A 17,467-nucleotide genomic window follows, 5' to 3' on the forward strand; every position below is an offset into this window, starting at 1 on the left:
TTTCTGTATTTCATCGTCAATAAGAAGGTGCAAGGTATACAGTAAACCTGAAATGATGCATCGGAATCTAAAACTGGACTCACAGGATAGGTTCAAATCATAGAAAGTGAGATTGTTAGTCCTCTTGTACATAAGTCGGCATTGTGGCTTTTGTATTTAATTCCGATGAAATTTCTGTTTTTCATCGTCAATAAGAGGGTCCAAGAGATACAGTAAACCTGAAGTGAAGCATCGGAATCTAAAACAGGACTCACAGGAGAGGTTCAAATCATAGAAAGAGAGAGTGTAAGTCCTCTTGTACTTATGTCGGTATTGTGCCTTTTGAATTAAATTTGGATGCAATTTCTGTATTTCATCGTCAATAAGAAGGTCCAAGATATACAGTAAACCTGAAGTGAAGCGTCGGAATCTAAAACTGGACTCACAGGAGTGGTTCAAATCATAGAAAGTTAGAGTGTCAGTCCTCTTTTACTTAAGTCTGCATTGGCCTTTTGAATTTAATTCCGATGCAATTTCTGTGTTTCATCGTCAATAAGACGGTGCAATGTATACAGTAAACCTGAAGTGAAGCATCGGAATCCAAAACTGGACTCACAGGAGATGTTCAAATCATAGAGAGTTAGAGTTTCGGTCCTCTTGTACTTAAGTCGGCATTGTGAATTTTGAATTTAATTCCGATGCAATTTCTGTGTTTCATCGTCAAAAAGAAGGTGCAAGGTATACAGTAAACCTGAAGTGATGCATCGGAATCTAAAACTGGACTCACAGGATTGGTTCAAATCATAGAAAGAGAGAGTGACAGTCCTCTTTTACGTAAGTCGGCATTGTGCCTTTTGTATTAAATTCCGATAAAATTTCTGTGTTTCATCGTCAATAAGAAGGTCCTAGGTATACAGTAAACCTGAAGTGAAGCATCGGAATCTAAAACTGGACTCACAGGAGAGGTTCAAATCATAGAAATTTAGAGTGTCAGTCTTCTTGTACTTAAGTCGGCATTATGCCTTTTGAATTTAATTCCGATGCAATTTTTGTGTTTCATCGTCAATAAGACGGTGCAAGGTATACAGTAAACCTGAAGTGAAGCATCGGAATCCAAAACTGGACTCACAGGAGAGGTTCAAATCATAGAGAGTTAGAGTTTCAGTCCTCTTGTACTTAAGTCGGCATTGTGCCTTTTAAATTTAATTCCCCTGCAATTTCTGTGTTTCATCGTCAATAAGAAGGTGCAAGGTATACAGTAAACCTGAAGTGAAGCATCGGAATCTGAAACTGGACTCACAGGAGTGGTTCAAATCATAGAAAGAGAGTCAGTCCCCTTTTGCTTAAGTCGGCATTGTGCCTTTTGTATAAAATTCGGATGCAATTTCTGTATTTCATCGCCAATAAGAAGGTCCAAGGTATACAGTAAACCTGAAGTGAAGCATCGGAATCTAAAACTGGACAAACAGGAGAGGTTCAAATCATAGAAAGTGAGAGCGTTAGTCCTCTTGTACTTAAGTCAGCATTGTGGCTTTTGAATTAAATACCGATGAATTTTCTGTATTTCATCGTTAATAAGAAGGTCTAAGGGATACAGTAAACCTGAAGTGAAGCATCGGAAACTAAAACTGGACTCACAGGAGAATTTCAAATCATAGAAAGGGAGAGTGTCAGTCCTCTTGTACTCTAATCGGTATTGTGCCTTATGTATTAAATTCGGATGCAATTTCTGTATTTCATCGTCAATAAGAAGGTTTAAGGGTTACAGTAGACCTGAAGTGAAGCATGGGAATCTAAAACTGGACTCACAGGAGAAGTTCAAATCATAGAAAGTTAGAGTGTCAGGCCTCTTGTACTTAAGTCGGCATTGTGCCTTTTGAACTTAATTCCGATGCAATTTCTGTGTTTCATCGTCAATAAGAAGGTGCAAGGTATACAGTAAACCTGAAGTGAGGCATCGGAATCCAAAACTGGACTCACAGGAGAGGTTCGAATCATAGAGAGTTAGAGTTTCAGTCCTCTTGTACTTAAGTCGGCATTGTGCCTTTTGTATTAAATGCGGATGCAATTTCTGTATTTCATCGTCAATAAGAAGGTCCAAGGGATACAGTAAACCTGAAGTGAAGAATCGGATTCTAAAACTGGACTCACAGAAGAGGTTCAAATCATAGAAAGTTAGAGTGTCAGTATTCTTGTACTTAAGGCGGCATTGTGCCTTTTGTATTAAATTCCGATGCAATTTCTGTGTTTCATCGTCAATAAGATGGTGCAATGTATACAGGAAACCTGAAGAGAAGCATCGGAATCTAAAACTGGACTCACAGGATAGGTTCAAATCATAGAAAGAGAGAGTGACAGTCCTCTTTTACTTAAGTCGGCATTGTGCCTTTTGTATTAAATTCCGATGAAATTTCTGTGTTTCATCGTCAATAAGAAGGTCCTAGGTATACAGTAAACCTGAAGTGAAGCATCGGAATCTAAAACTGGACTCACAGGAGAGGTGCAAATCATAGAAAATTAGAGTGTCAGTCTTCTTGTACTTAAGTCGTCATTGTGCCTTTTGAATTTAATTCCGATGCAATTTTTGTGTTTCATTGTCAATAAGACGGTGCAAGGTATACAGTAAACCTGAAGTGAAGCATCGGAATCCAAAACTGGACTCACAGGAGAGGTTAAAATCATAGAAAGTGAGAGTGTTAGTTCTCTTGTACCTAAGTCGGCATTGTGCCTTTTGTATTAAATTTCGATGTAATTTCTGTGTTTCATCGTCAATAAGAAGGTGCAAGGAATACAGTAAACCTGAAGTGAAGCATCGGAATCAAAAACTGGACTCACAGGAGAGGTTCAAATCATAGAAAGTGAGAGTGTCAGCCCTCTTGTACTTAAGTCGGCATTGTGCCTTTTGTATTAAATTCGGATGCAAGTTCTTTGTTTCATCGTCAATAAGAATGTCCAAGGGATACAGTAAACCTGAAGTGAAGCACCGGAATCTAAAACTGGACTCACAGGAGAGGTTCAAATCATAGATAGAGTGTCAGTCCTCTTGTACTTAAGTCGGCATTGTGCCTTATGAATATAATTCCGATGCAATTTCTGTGTTTCATCGTCAATAAGAAGGTGCAAGGTATACAGTAAACCAGAAGTGAAACATCGGAATCTAAAACTGGACTCACAGGAGAGGTTCAAATCATAGAGTGTTAGAGTGTCAGTCCTCTTGTACTTAAGTCGGCATTGTGCCTTTTGAATTTAATTCCGATGCAATTTCTGTGTTTCATCGTCAATAAGAAGGTGCAAGGATTACAGTAAACCTGAAGTGATGCATCGGAATCTAAAACTGGACTCACAGGATAGATTCAAATCATAGAAAGAGAGAGTGACAGTCCTCTTTTACTTAAGTCGGCATTGTGCCTTTTGTATTAAATTCCGATGAAATTTCTGTGTTTCATAGTCAATAAGAAGGTCCTAGGTGTACAGTAAACCTGAAGTGAAGAATCGGAATCTAAAACTGGACTCACAGGAGAGGTGCAAATCATTGAAAATTAGAGTGTCAGTCTTCTTGTACTTAAGTCGTCATTGTGCCTTTTGAATTTAATTCCGATGCAATTTTTGTTTTTCATCGTCAATAAGACGGTGCAAGGTATACAGTAAACCTAAAGTGAAGCATCGGAATCCAAAACTGGACTCACAGGAGAGGTTCTAATCATAGAGAGTTAGAGTTTCAGTCCTCTTGTACTTAAGTCGGCATTGTATCTTTTGTATTATATGCGGATGTAAATTCTGTATTTCATCGTCAATAAGAAGGTCCAAGGGATACAGTAAAGCATCGGAATTTAAAACTGGACTCACAGGACAGGTTCAAATCATAGAAAGTGAGAGTGTCAGTCCTCTTGTACTTAAGTCGGCATTGTGCCTTTTGTATTAAATTCGGATGCAATTTCTTTGTTTCATCGTCAATAAGAATGTCCAAGGGATACAGTAAACCTGAAGTGAAGCACCGGAATCTAAAACTGGACTCACAGGAGAGGTTCAAATCATAGATAGAGTGTCAGTCCTCTTGTACTTAAGTCGGCATTGTGGCTTTTGACTTTAATTCCGATGCAATTTCTGTGTTTCATCGTCAATAAGAAGGTGCAAGGTATACAGTAAACCAGAAGTGAAACATCGGAATCTAAAACTGGACTCACAGGAGAGGTTCAAATCATAGAGTGTTAGAGTGTCAGACCCCTTGTACTTAAGTCGGCATTGTGCCTTTTGAATATAATTCCGATGCAATTTCTGTGTTTCATCGTCAATAAGAAGGTGCAAGGTATACAGTAAACCTGAAGTGAAGCATCGGAATCTAAAACTGGACTCTCAGGAGAGGTTCAAATCATAGAAAGAGAGAAGGTCAGTCCTCTTTTACTTAAGTCGGAATTGTGCCTTATGTATTAAATTCCGACGCAATTTCTGTATATCATCGTCAATAAGACGGTCCAAGGGATACAGTAAACCTGAAGTGAAGCATCGTAATCTAAAACTGGACTCACAGGAGAGGTTCAAATCGTAGAAAGTGAGAGTGTTAGTCCTCTTTTACTTAAGTCGGCATTGTGACTTTTGTATTAAATTCGGATGCAATCTCTGTGTTTCATCGTCAATAAGAAGGTGCAAGGTATACAGTAAACCTGAAGTGAAGCATCGGAATCCAAAACTGGACTCACAGGAGAGGTTCAAATCATACAGAGTTAGAGTGTCAGTCCTCTTGTACTTATGTCGGCATTGTGCTTTTTGAATTTAATTCCGATGCAATTTCTGTGTTTCATCGTCAATAAGAAGGTGCAAGGTATACAGTAAACCGGAAGTGACGCATTGGAATCTAAAACTGGCCTCAATGGAGAGGTTCAAATTATAGAAAGAGAGAGTGTCAGTCCTCATTTACTTAAGTCGGCATTGTGCCTTACGTATTAAATTCGGATGCAATTTCTGTATTTCATCGTCAATAAGGAGGTCCAAGGCATACAGTAAACCTGAAGTGCAGCATCGGAAACTAAAACTGGACTCACAGGAGAGGTTCAAATCATAGAAAGTGAGAGTGTCAGTCCTCTTGTTGTTAAGTCGGCATTGTGCCCTTAGTATTAAATTCGGATGCAATTTCTGTGTTCCATCGTCAATAAGAAGGTGCAAGGTATACAGGAAACCTGAAGTGATGCATCGGAATCTAAAACTGGACTCACAGGAGAGGTTCAAATCATAGAAAGTGAGAGTGTCAGTCCTCTTGTACTTAAGTCGACATTGTGCCTGTTGTATTAAATTCGGATTCAATTTCTTTGTTTCATCTCAATAAGAAGGTCCAAGAGATACAGTAAACCTGAAGTGAAGCACCGGAATCTAAAACTGGAATCACAGGAGAGGTTCAAATCATAGATAGTTAGAGTGTCAGTCCTCTTGTACTTAAGTTGGCATTGTGTCTTTTGAATTTAATTCAGATGCAATTTCTGTGTTTCATCGTCAATAATAAGGTCCAAGGTATACAGTAAACCTGAAGTGAAGCGACGGAATCCAAAACTGGTCTCACAGGAGAGGTTCAAATCATAGAAAGTAAGAGTGTCAGTCCTCTTGTACTTAAGTCGTCATTGTGCCTTTTGTATTAAATTCGGATGCAATTTCTGAATTTCCTCGTCAATAAGATGGTCCAAGGGATACACTAAAGCTGAAGTGAAGCATCGGAATCTAAAACTGGACTCACAGGAGAGGTTCAAATCATAGAAAGTTAGAGTGTCAGTCCTCTTGTACTTAAGTCGGCATTGTGTTTTTTGAATTTAATTCCGATGCAATTTTTGTGTTTCATCGTCAATAAGACGGTGCAAGGTATACAGTAAACTTGAAGTGAAGCATCGGAATCTAAAACTGGAATCACTGGAGAGGTTCAAATCATAGAAAATGAGAGGATTAGTCCTCTTGGACTTAAGTCGGCATTGTGCCTTTTGTATTAAATTCCGATGTAATTTCTGTGTTTCATCGTCAATAAGAAGGTGCAAGGTATACAGTGAACCTGAAGTGAAGCATTGGAATCCAAAACTGGACTCACAGGAGAAGTTCAAATCATGGAGAGTTAGAGTGTCAGTCATCTTGTACTTGAGTTGGAATTGTGCATTTTGAATTTAATTCCGATGCAATTTCTGTGTTTCATCGTCAATAAGAAGGTGCAAGGAATACAGTAAACCTTAAGTGAAGCATCGGAATCTAGAACTGGACTCACAGGAGAGTTTCAAATCATAGATAGTTAGAGTGTCAGTCCTCTTTTCCTTAAGTCGGCATTGTGCCTTATGTATTAAATTCGGATGCAATTTCTGTATATCATCGTCAATAAGACGGTCCAAGGGATACAGTAAACCTGGAGTGAAGCATCGGAATCTAAAACTGGACTCACATGAGAGGTTCAAATCGTAGAAAGTGGGAGTGTTAGTCCTCTTGTTCTTAAGTCGGCATTGTGACTTTTGTATCAAATTCCGTTGTAATATCTGTGTTTCATCGTCAATAAGAAGGTGCAAGGTATACAGTAAAACTGAAGTGAAGCATCGGAATATAAAACTGGAATCACAGGAGAGGTTCAAATCATAGAAAGTGAGAGTGTCTGTCCTCTTTTACTTAAGTCGGCATTGTGCATTTTGCATTAAATTCGGATGCAATCTCTGTGTTTCATCGTCAATAAGAAGGTGAAAGGTATACAGTAAACCTGAAGTGAAGCATCGGAATCCAAAACAGGACTCACAGGAGAGGTTCAAATCATACACAGTTAGAGCGTCAGTCCTCTTGTACTTAAGTCGGCATTGTGCCTTTTGAATTTAATTCCGATGCCATTACTGTGTTTCCTCGCCAATAAGAAGGTGCAAGGTATACAGTAATCCGCAAGTGAAGCATCGGAATCTAAAACTGGACTCACAGGAGAGGTTCAAATCATAGAAAGGGAGAAAGTCAGTCCTCTTGTACTTAAGTCGGCATTGTGCCTTTTGAATTAAATTCGGATGCACTTTTTGTGTATCGTCGTCAATAAGAAGGTGCAAGGTATACAGTAAACCTGAAGTGATGCGATGGAATCCAAAACTGGACTCACAGGAGAAGTTCAAATCATAGTGAGTTAGAATGTCAGTCCTCTTGTACTTAAGTCGGAATTGTGCATTTTGAATTTAATTCCGATGCAATTTATGTGTTTCATCGTCAATAAGAAGGTGCAAGGTATACAGTAAACCTGAAGTGAAGCATCGGAATCTAAAACTGGACTCACAGGAGAGGTTCAAATCATAGAAAGAGAGAGAGAAAGTCCCCTGTTACTTAAGTCGGCATTGTGCTTTTTGTATTAAATTCCGATGAAATTTCTTTGTTTCATCGTCAATAAGAAGGTCCAAGGGATACAGTAAACCTGAAGTGAAGCATCGGAATCTAAAACTGGACTCACAGGAGAGGGTCAAATCATAAAAAGTTATAGTGTCAGACCTTTTGTACTTAAGTCGGCATTGTGCCTTTTGAATTTAATTCCGATGCAATATCTGTGTTTCATCGTCAATAAGAAGGTGCACCGTATACAGTAAACCTGAAGTGAAGCATCGGAATCTAAAACTGAACTCACAGGAGAGGTTCAAATCATAGAAAGAGAGAGCGTTAGTCCTCTTTTACGTAAGTCGGCATTTTGCCTTTTGTATTAAATTTGAATGCTATTTCTGTATTTCATCGTCAATAAGAAAGTTCAAGGGATACGGTAAACCTGAAGTGCAGCATCGGAAACTAAAACTGGACTCACAGGAGAGGTTCAAATCATAGAAAGTTAGAGTGTCAATCCTCATGTACTTAAGTCGGCATTGTGCCTTTTGAATTAAATTCGGATGCAATTTCTGTGTATCGTCGTCAATAAGAAGGTGCAAGGTATACAGTAAACCTGAAGTGAAGCATTGGAATCCAAAACTGGACTCACATGAGAATTTAAAATCATAGTGAGTTAGAATGTCAGTCCTCTTGTACTTAAGTCGGAATTGTGCATTTTGAATTTATTCCGATGCAATTTATGTGTTTCATCGTCAATAAGAAGGTGCAAGGTATACAGTAAACCTGAAGTGAAGCATCGGAATCTAAAACTGGACTCACAGGAGAGGTTCAAATCGTAGAAAGAGAGAGAGGCAGTCCTCTTTTACTTAAGTCGGCATTGTGCCTTTTGTATTAAATTCCGATGAAATTTCTTTGTTTCATCTTCAATAAGAAGGTCCAAGGGATACAGTAAACCTGAAGTGAAGCATCGGAATCTAAAACTGGACTCACAGGAGAGGTTCAAATCATAGAAAGGATGAGTGTCAGTCCTCTTGTACTTAAGTCGGCATTGTGCCTTTTGAATGAAATTCGGATGCAATTTCTGTGTATCGTAGTCAATAAGAAGGTGCAAGGTATACAGTAAACCTGGAGTGAAGCATTGCAATCCAAAACTGGACTCACAGGAGAAGTTCAAATCATAGTGAGTTAGAATGTCAGTCCTCTTGTACTTAAGTCGGAATTGTGCATTTTGAATTTAATTCCGATGCAATTTATGTGTTTCATCGTCAATAAGAAGGTGCAAGGTATACAGTAAACCTGAAGTGAAGCATCGCAATCTAAAACTGGACTCACATTAAAGGTTCAAATCATAGAAAGTTATAGTGTCAGACCTTTTGTACTTAAGTCGGCATTGTGCCTTTTGAATTTAATTCCGATGCAATTTTTGTGTTTCATCGTCAATAAGAAAGTCCATGGCATACAGTAAACCTGAAGTGAAGCATCGGAATCCAAAACTGGACTCACAGGAGAGGTTCAAATCATAGAAAGTTACAGTGTCAGTCATCTTGTACTTAAGTCGGCATTGTGCCTTTTGAATTTAATTCCGATGCAATTTTTGTGTTTCATCGCCAATAAGACGGTGCAAGGTATACAGTAAAATTGAAGTGAAGCATCGGAATCTAAAACTGGAATCACTGGAGAGGTTCAAATCATAGAAAGTGAGAGAGTCAGTCCTCTTGTACTTAAGTCGGCATTGTGCCTTTTGTATTAAATTCCGATGCAGTTTCTGTGTTTCATCGTCAATAAGAAGGTGCAAGGTACACAGTAAACCTGAAGTGAAGCATTGGAATCAAAACCTGGTCTCACAGGAGATGTTCATATCATGGAGAGTTAGAGTGTCAGTCCTCTTGTACTTAAGTCGGAATTGTGCATTTTAATTTAATTCCGATGCAATTTCTGTGTTTCATCGTCAATAAGAAGGTGCAAGGAATACAGTAAACCTGAAGTGAAGCATCGGAATCTAAAACTGGACTCACAAGAGAGGTTCAAATCATAGATAGTTAGAGTGTCAGTCCTCTTGTACTTAAGTCGGCATTGTGCCTTTTGAATTTATTCCGATGCAATTTCTGTGTTTCATCGTCAATAAGTAGGTGCAAGGTATACAGTAAACCAGAAGTGAAGCAACGGAATCTCCAACTGGACTCACAGGAGAGGATCAAATCATAGATAGAGTGTTAGTCCTCTTGTACTTAAGTCGGCATTGTGCCTTTTGAATTTAATTCCGATGCAATTTCTGTGTTTCATCGTCAATACGAAGGTGCAAGGTATACAGTAAACCTGAAGTGAAGCATCGGAATCTACAACTGAACTCACAGGAGAGGTTCAAATCATAGAAAGAGAGAGCGTCAGCCCTCTTTTACTTAAGTCGGCATTGTGCCATTTGTATTAAATTTGGATGCTATTTCTGTATTTCATCGTCAATAAGAAGGTCCAAGGGATACAGTAAACCTGAAGTGAAGCATCGGCATCTAAAACTGGACTCACAGGAGAGGTTCAAATCATAGAAAGTGAGAGTGTCAGTTCTCTTGCACTTAAGTCGCCATTGTGCCTTTTGTATTAAATTCCGATGCAATTTCGGTGTTTCTTCGTTAATAAGAAGGTGCAAGGTATACAGTAAACCTGAAGTGAAGCATCGGAATCTATTACTGTACTCACAGGAGAGGTTCATATCATAGAAAGGGAGAGTGACAGTCCTCTTTTACTTAAGCCGGCATTGTGCATTTTGTATCAAATTCCGAAGAAATTTCTGCGTTTCATCGTCAATAAGAAGGTCCAAGGGATACAGTAAACCTGAAGTGAAGCATCGGGATCTAAAACTGGACTCACAGGAGAGGTTCAAAACATAGAATGGGAGAGTGTCAGTCCTCTTGTACTTAAGTCGGCATTGTGCCTTATGTTTTAAATTCGGATGTCATTTCTGTGTTTCATCGTCAATAAGAAGGTGCAAGGTATACAGTAAACCTGAAGTGAAGCATCGGAATCTAAAACTGGACTCAGAGGAGAGGTTCAAATCATAGAAAGTGAGAGTGTCAGTCCTCTTGTACTGAAGTCGGCATTGTGCTTTTTGTAATAAATTCCTATGCAATTTCTGTGTTTCATCGTTAATAAGAAGGTCCAAGGGATACAGTAAACCTGAAGTGAAGCATCGGAATCTAAAACTGGACTCACAGGAGAGGTTCAAATCACAGAAAGTGAGAGTGTAAGTCCTCTGGTTCTTAAGTCGGCTTTGTGCCTTTTGTATTAAATTCGGATGCAATTTCTGTGTTTCATCGTCAACAAGAAGGTGCAAGGTATACAGTAAACCTGGAGTGAAGCATCGGAATCTAAAACTGGACTCACAGGAGAGGTTCAAGTCATGGAAAGAGAGAGTGACAGTCCTCTTTTACTTAAGTCGGCATTGTGCCTTTTGTATTAAATTCCGATGAAATTTCTGTGTTTCATCGTCAATAAGAAGGTGCAAGGTATACAGTAAACCTGAAGTGAAGCATCGGAATCTAAAACTGGAATCACAGGAGATGTTCAAATCATAGGAAGAGAGAGTGAGAGTCCTCTTTTACTTAAGACTGCATTGTGCCTTTTGTATTAAATACCAATGCAATATCTGTGTTTCATCGTCAATATGAAGGTCCAAGGGATACAGTAAACCTGAAGTGAAGCATCGGAATCTAAAACTGGAATCACAGGAGAGGTTCAAATCATAGAAAGGGAGAGTGTCAGTCCTCTTGTACTTAAGTCGGCATTGTGCCTTTTGTATTAAATTCGGATGCAATTTCTGTGTTTCATTGTCAATAAGAAGGTGCAAAGTATAAGTAAACATGAAGTGAAGCATCGGAATCTAAAACTGGACTCACAGGAGAGGTTCAAATGATAGAAAGAGAGAGTGACAGTCCTCTTTTACTTAAGTCGGCATTGTGCCTTTTGTATTAAATTCCGATGAAATTTCTGTGTTTCATCGTCAATAAGAAGGTACAAGGCATACAGTAAACAAGAAGTGAAGCATCGGAATCTAAAACTGGACTCACAGTAGAGGTTCAAATCATAGATAGTTAGAGTGTCAGTCCTCTTGTACTTAAGTTCGCATTGTGCCTTTTGTATTAAATTCGGATGCAATTTCTGTGTTTCATCGTCAATAAGAAGGTGCAAGGTATACAGTAAACCTGAAGTGAAGCATCGGAATCTAAAACTGGACTCACAGGAGAGGTTCAAATGATAGAAAGAGAGAGTGACAGTCCTCTTTTACTTAAGTCGGCATTGTGCCTTTTGTATTAAATTCCGATGAAATTTCTGTGTTTCATCGTCAATAAGAAGGTGCAAGGCATACAGTAAACCAGAAGTGAAGCATCGGAATCTAAAACTGGACTCACAGGAGAGGTTCAAATCATAGATAGTTAGAGTGTCAGATCTCTTGTACTGAAGTCGGCATTGTGCCTTTTGTATTAAATTCGGATGCAATTTCTGTGATTCATCGTCAATAAGAAGGTGCAAGGTATACAGTAAACCTGAAGTGAAGCATCGGAATCTAAAACTGGACTCACAGGAGAGGTTCAAATCATAGAAAGTGAGAGTGTCAGTCCTCTTGTTCTTAAGTCGGCATTGTGCCTTTTGTATCTTATTCCGATGAAATTTCTGCGTTTCATCGTCAATAAGAAGGTCCAAGGGATATAGTAAACCTGAAGTGAAGCATCGGGATCTAAAACTGGAAACACAGGAGAGGTTCAAATCATAGAAAGTGAGAGGGTCAGTCCTCTTGCACTTAAGTCGCCATTGTGCCTTTTGTATTAAATTCCGATGCAATTTCGGTGTTTCTTCGTCAATAAGAAGGTGCAAGGTATACAGTAAACCTGAAGTGAAGCATCGGAATCTATTACTGTACTCACAGGAGAGGTTCAAATCATAGAAAGGGAGAGTGACAGTCCTCTTTTACTTAAGCCGGCATTGTGCCTTTTGTATCTTATTCCGATGAAATTTCTGCGTTTCATCGTCAATAAGAAGGTCCAAGGGATATAGTAAACCTGAAGTGAAGCATCGGGATCTAAAACTGGAAACACAGGAGAGGTACAAATCATAGAAAGAGAGAGTGGCAGTCCTCTTTTACTTAAGACTGCATTGTGCCTTTTGTATTCAATTCCGATGAAATGTCTGTGTTTCATCGTCAATAAGAAGGTGCAAGGTATACAGTAAACCTGAAGTGAAGCATCGGAATCTAAAACTGGACTCACAGGAGAGGTTCAAATCATAGAAAGTGAGAGTGTCCGTCCTCTTTTACTTAAGTCGGCATTGTGCCTTTTGTATTTAATTCCGATGCAATTTCTGTGTTTCATCGTCAACAAGAAGGTGCAAGGTATACAGTAAACCTGAAGTGAAGCATCGGAATCTAAAACTGGAATCACAGGAGAGGTTCATATCATACAAAGAGAGAGTGAGAGTCCTCTTTTACTTAAGACTGCATTGTGCCTTTTGTATTAAATACCAATGCAATATCTGTGTTTCATCGTCAATATGAAGGTCCAAGGGATACAGTAAACCTGAAGTGAAGCATCGGAATCTAAAACTGGACTCACAGGAGAGGTTCAAATGATAGAAAGAGAGAGTGAGAGTCCTCATTTACTTAAGACTGCATTATGCGTTTTGTATTAAATTCATCGTCAATATGACGGTCCAAGGGATACAGTAAACCTGAAGTGAAGGATCGGAATCTAAAACTGGACTCACAGGAGAGGTTCAAATCATAGAAAGGGAGAGTGTCAGTCCTCTTGTACTTAAGTCGGCATTGTGACTTTTGTATTAAATTCGGATGCAATTTCTGTGTTTCATCGTCAATAAGAAGGTGCAAAGTATACAGTAAACCTGAAGTGAAGCATCGGAATCTAAAACTGGAATCACAGGAGAGGTTCATATCATACAAAGAGAGAGTGAGAGTCCTCTTTTACTTAAGACTGCATTGTGCCTTTTGTATTAAATACCAATGCAATATCTGTGTTTCATCGTCAATATGAAGGTCCAAGGGATACAGTAAACCTGAAGTGAAGCATCGGAATCTAAAACTGGACTCACAGGAGAGGTTCAAATGATAGAAAGAGAGAGTGAGAGTCCTCATTTACTTAAGACTGCATTGTGCGTTTTGTATTAAATTCATCGTCAATATGACGGTCCAAGGGATACAGTAAACCTGAAGTGAAGGATCGGAATCTAAAACTGGACTCACAGGAGAGGTTCAAATCATAGAAAGGGAGAGTGTCAGTCCTGTTGTACTTAAGTCGGCATTGTGACTTTTGTATTAAATTCGGATGCAATTTCTGTGTATCATCGTCAATAAGAAGGTGCAAAGTATACAGTAAACATGAAGTGAAGCATCGGAAACCAAAAACTGGACTCACAGGAGAGGTTCAAATGATAGAAAGAGAGAGTGACAGTCGTCTTTTACTTAAGTCGGCATTGTGCCTTTTGTATTAAATTCCGATGAAATTTCTGTGTTTCATCGTCAATAAGAAGGTGCAAGGCATACAGTAAACCAGAAGTGAAGCATCGGAATCTAAAACTGGACTCACAGGAGAGGTTCAAATCATAGATAGTTAGAGTGTCAGTATTCTTGTACTTAAGTCGGCATTGTGCCTTTTGTATTAAATTCGGATGCAATTTCTGTGTTTCATCGTCAATAAGAAGGTGCAAGGTATACAGTAAACCTGAAGTAAAGCATCAGAATCTAAAACTGGACTCACAGGAGAGGTTCAAATCATAGAAAGTGAGAGTGTCAGTCCTCTTGTTCTTAAGTTGGCATTGTGCCTTTTGTATTAAATTCGGATGCAATCTCTGTGTTTCATCGTCTATAAGAAGGTGCAAGGTATACAGTAAACCTGAAGTGAAGCATCGGAATCTAAAAATGGACTCACAGGTGAGGTTCAAATTATAGAAAGTGAGAGTGTCAGTCCTCTTGTACTTAAGTCGGCATTGTGCCTTTTGTATTAAATTCCGATTCAATTTCTGCGTTTCATCGTCAATAAGAAGGTGCAAGGTATACAGTAAACCTGAAGTGAAGCATCGGAATCTAAAACCGGAATCACAGGAGAGGTTCAAATCATAGAAAGAGAGAGTGAGAGTCCTCTTTTACTTAAGACTGCATTGTGCGTTTAGTATTAAATTCCAATGCAATATCTGTGTTTCATCGTCAATATGACGGTCCAAGGGATACAGTAAACCTGAAGTGAAGCATCGGAATCTAAAACTGGAACCACGGGAGAGGTTCAAATCATAGAAAGGGAGAGTGTCAGTCCTCTTGTACTTAAGTCGGCATTGTGCCTTTTGTATTAAATTCGGATGCAATTTCTGTGTTTCATCGTCAATAAGAAGGTGCAAAGTATACAGTAAACATGAAGTGAAGCATCGGAATCTAAAACTGGACTCACAGGAGAGGTTCAAATGATAGAAAGAGAGAGTGACAGTCCTCTTTTACTTAAGTCGGCATTGTGCCTTTTGTATTAAATTCCGATTAAATTTCTGTGTTTCATCGTCAATAAGAAGGTGCAAGGCATACAGTAAACCAGAAGTGAAGCATCGGAATCTAAAACTGGACTCACAGGAGAGGTTGAAATCATAGATAGTTAGAGTGTCAGTCCTCTTGTACTTAAGTCGGCATTGTGCCTTTTGTATTAAATTCGGATGCAATTTCTGTGTTTCATCGTCAATAAGAAGGTGCAAGGTATACAGTAAACCTGAAGTGAAGCATCGGAATCTAAAACTGGACTCACAGGAGAGGTTCAAATCATAGAAAGTGAGAGTGTCAGTCCTCTTGTTCTTAAGTCGAAATTGTGCCTTTTGTATTAAATTCGGATGCAATTTCTGTGTTTCATCGTCAATAAGAAGGTGCAAGGTATACAGTAAACCTGAAGTGAAGCATCGGAATCTAAAACTGGACTCACAGGAGAGGTTCAAATCATAGAAAGTGAGAGTGTCAGTCCTCTTGTACTTAAGTCGGCATTGTGCCTTTTGTATTTAATTCCGATGCAATTTCTGCGTTTCATCGTCAATAAGAAGGTGCAAGGTATACAGTAAACCTGAAGTGAAGCATCGGAATCTAAAACCGGAATCACAGGAGAGGTTCAAATCATAGAAAGTGAGAGTGTCAGTCCTCTTGTACTTAAGTCGGCATTGTGCCTTTTGTATTAAATTCGGATGCAATTAGTGTGTTTCATCGTCAAATAGAAGGTACAAGGTATACAGTAAACCTGAAGTGAAGCATCAGATTCTATAACTGGACTCACAGGAGAGGTTCAAATCATAGAAGGTGAGAGTGTCAGTCCTCTTGTACTTAAGTCGGCATTGTGCCTTTTGTATTAAATTCCGATGCAATTTCTGCGTTTCATCGTCAATAAGAAGGTGCAAGGTATACAGTAAACCTGAAGTGAAGCATCGGAATCTAAAACCGGAATCACAGGAGAGGTTCAAATCATAGAAAGGGAGAGTGAGAGTCCTCTTTTACTTAAGTCGGCATTGTGCCTTTTGAATATAATTCCGATGCAATTTCTGTGCTTCATCGTCAATAAGAAGGTGCAAGGTATACAGTAAACCTGAAGTGAAGCATCGGAATCTAAAACTGGACTTACAGTAAGGTTCAAATCATAGAAAGTGAGAGTGTCAGGCCTCTTGTACTTAAGTCGGCATTGTGCCTTTTGTATTAAATTCGGATGCAATTTTTGTGTTTCATCGTCAATAAGAAGGTGCAAGGTATACAGTAAACCTGAAGTGAAGCATCGGAATCTAAAACTGGACTCACAGGAGAGGTTCAAATCATAGAAAGTGAGAGTATCAGTCCTCTTGTACTTAAGTCGGCATTGTGCCTTATTTATTAAATTCGGATGCAATATCTGTGTTTCATCGTCAATAAGAAGGTGCATGGTATACAGTAAACCTGAAGTGAAGCATCGGAATCTAAAACTGGACTCACAGGAGAGGTTCAAATCATAAAAAGTGAGAGTGTCAGTCCTCTTTTACTGAAGTCGGCATTGTGCCTTTTGTATTAAATTCTGATGTTATTTCTGTGTTTCATCGTCAATAAGAAGGTGCAAGGTATACAGTAAACCTGAAGTGAAGCATCGGAATCTAAAACTGGAAACACAGGAGAGGTACAAATCATAGAAAGAGAGAGTGGCAGTCCTCTTTTACTTAAGACTGCATTGTGCCTTTTGTATTCAATTCCGATGAAATTTCTGTGTTTCATCGTCAATAAGAAGGTGCAAGGTATACAGTAAACCTGAAGTGAAGCATCGGAATCTAAAACTGGACTCACAGGAGAGGTTCAAATCATAGAAAGTGAGAGTGTCCGTCCTCTTTTACTTAAGTCGGCATTGTGCCTTTTGTATTAAATTCGGATGCAATTTCTGTTTTCCATCGTCAATAAGAAGGTCCAAAGGATACAGTAAACCTTAAGTGAAGCATCGGAATCTAAAACTGGACTTACAGGAGAGGTTCAAATCACAGAAATTAAAAGTGTCAGTCCTCTTTTACTTAAGTCGGCATTGTGCCTTTTGTGTTAAATTCGGATGCAATTTCTGTGTTTCATCGTCAATAACAAGGTCCAAGGGATACAGTAAACCTGAAGTGAAGCATCGGAATCTAAAACTGGAATCACAGGAGGATTCAAATCATAGAAAGTTAGAGTGTCAGTCCTCTTGTACTTAAGTCGACATTATGCCTTTTGATTTTAATTCCGATGCAATTTTTGTGTTTCATCGTCAATAAGAAGGTGCAAGGTATACAGTAAACATGAAGTGAAGCATCGGAATCTAAAACTGGAATCACAGGAGAGTTTCCAATCATAGAAAGTGAGAGTGTCTGTCCTTTTTTATTTAAGTCGGCATTGTGCCTTTTGTATTAAATTCCGATGCTATTACTGTGTTTCATCGTCAATAAGTAGGTGCAAGGTATTCAGTAAACCTGGAGTGAAGCATCGGAATCTAAAACTGGAATCACAGGAGAGGTTCAAATTATAGAAAGAGAGACATTCCTCTTTACTTTAGTCGGCATTGTGCCTTTTGTATTAAATTCCGATGAAATTTCTGTGTTTCATCGTCAATAAGAAGGCCCTAGGGATACAATAAAACCTGAAGTGAAGCATCGAAATCTAAAACTGGACTCACAGGAGAGGTTCAAATCATAG

Source organism: Schistocerca serialis, unplaced genomic scaffold (assembly GCF_023864345.2).
Source record: "Schistocerca serialis cubense isolate TAMUIC-IGC-003099 unplaced genomic scaffold, iqSchSeri2.2 HiC_scaffold_1393, whole genome shotgun sequence".
Taxonomy (NCBI): domain Eukaryota; kingdom Metazoa; phylum Arthropoda; class Insecta; order Orthoptera; family Acrididae; genus Schistocerca; species Schistocerca serialis.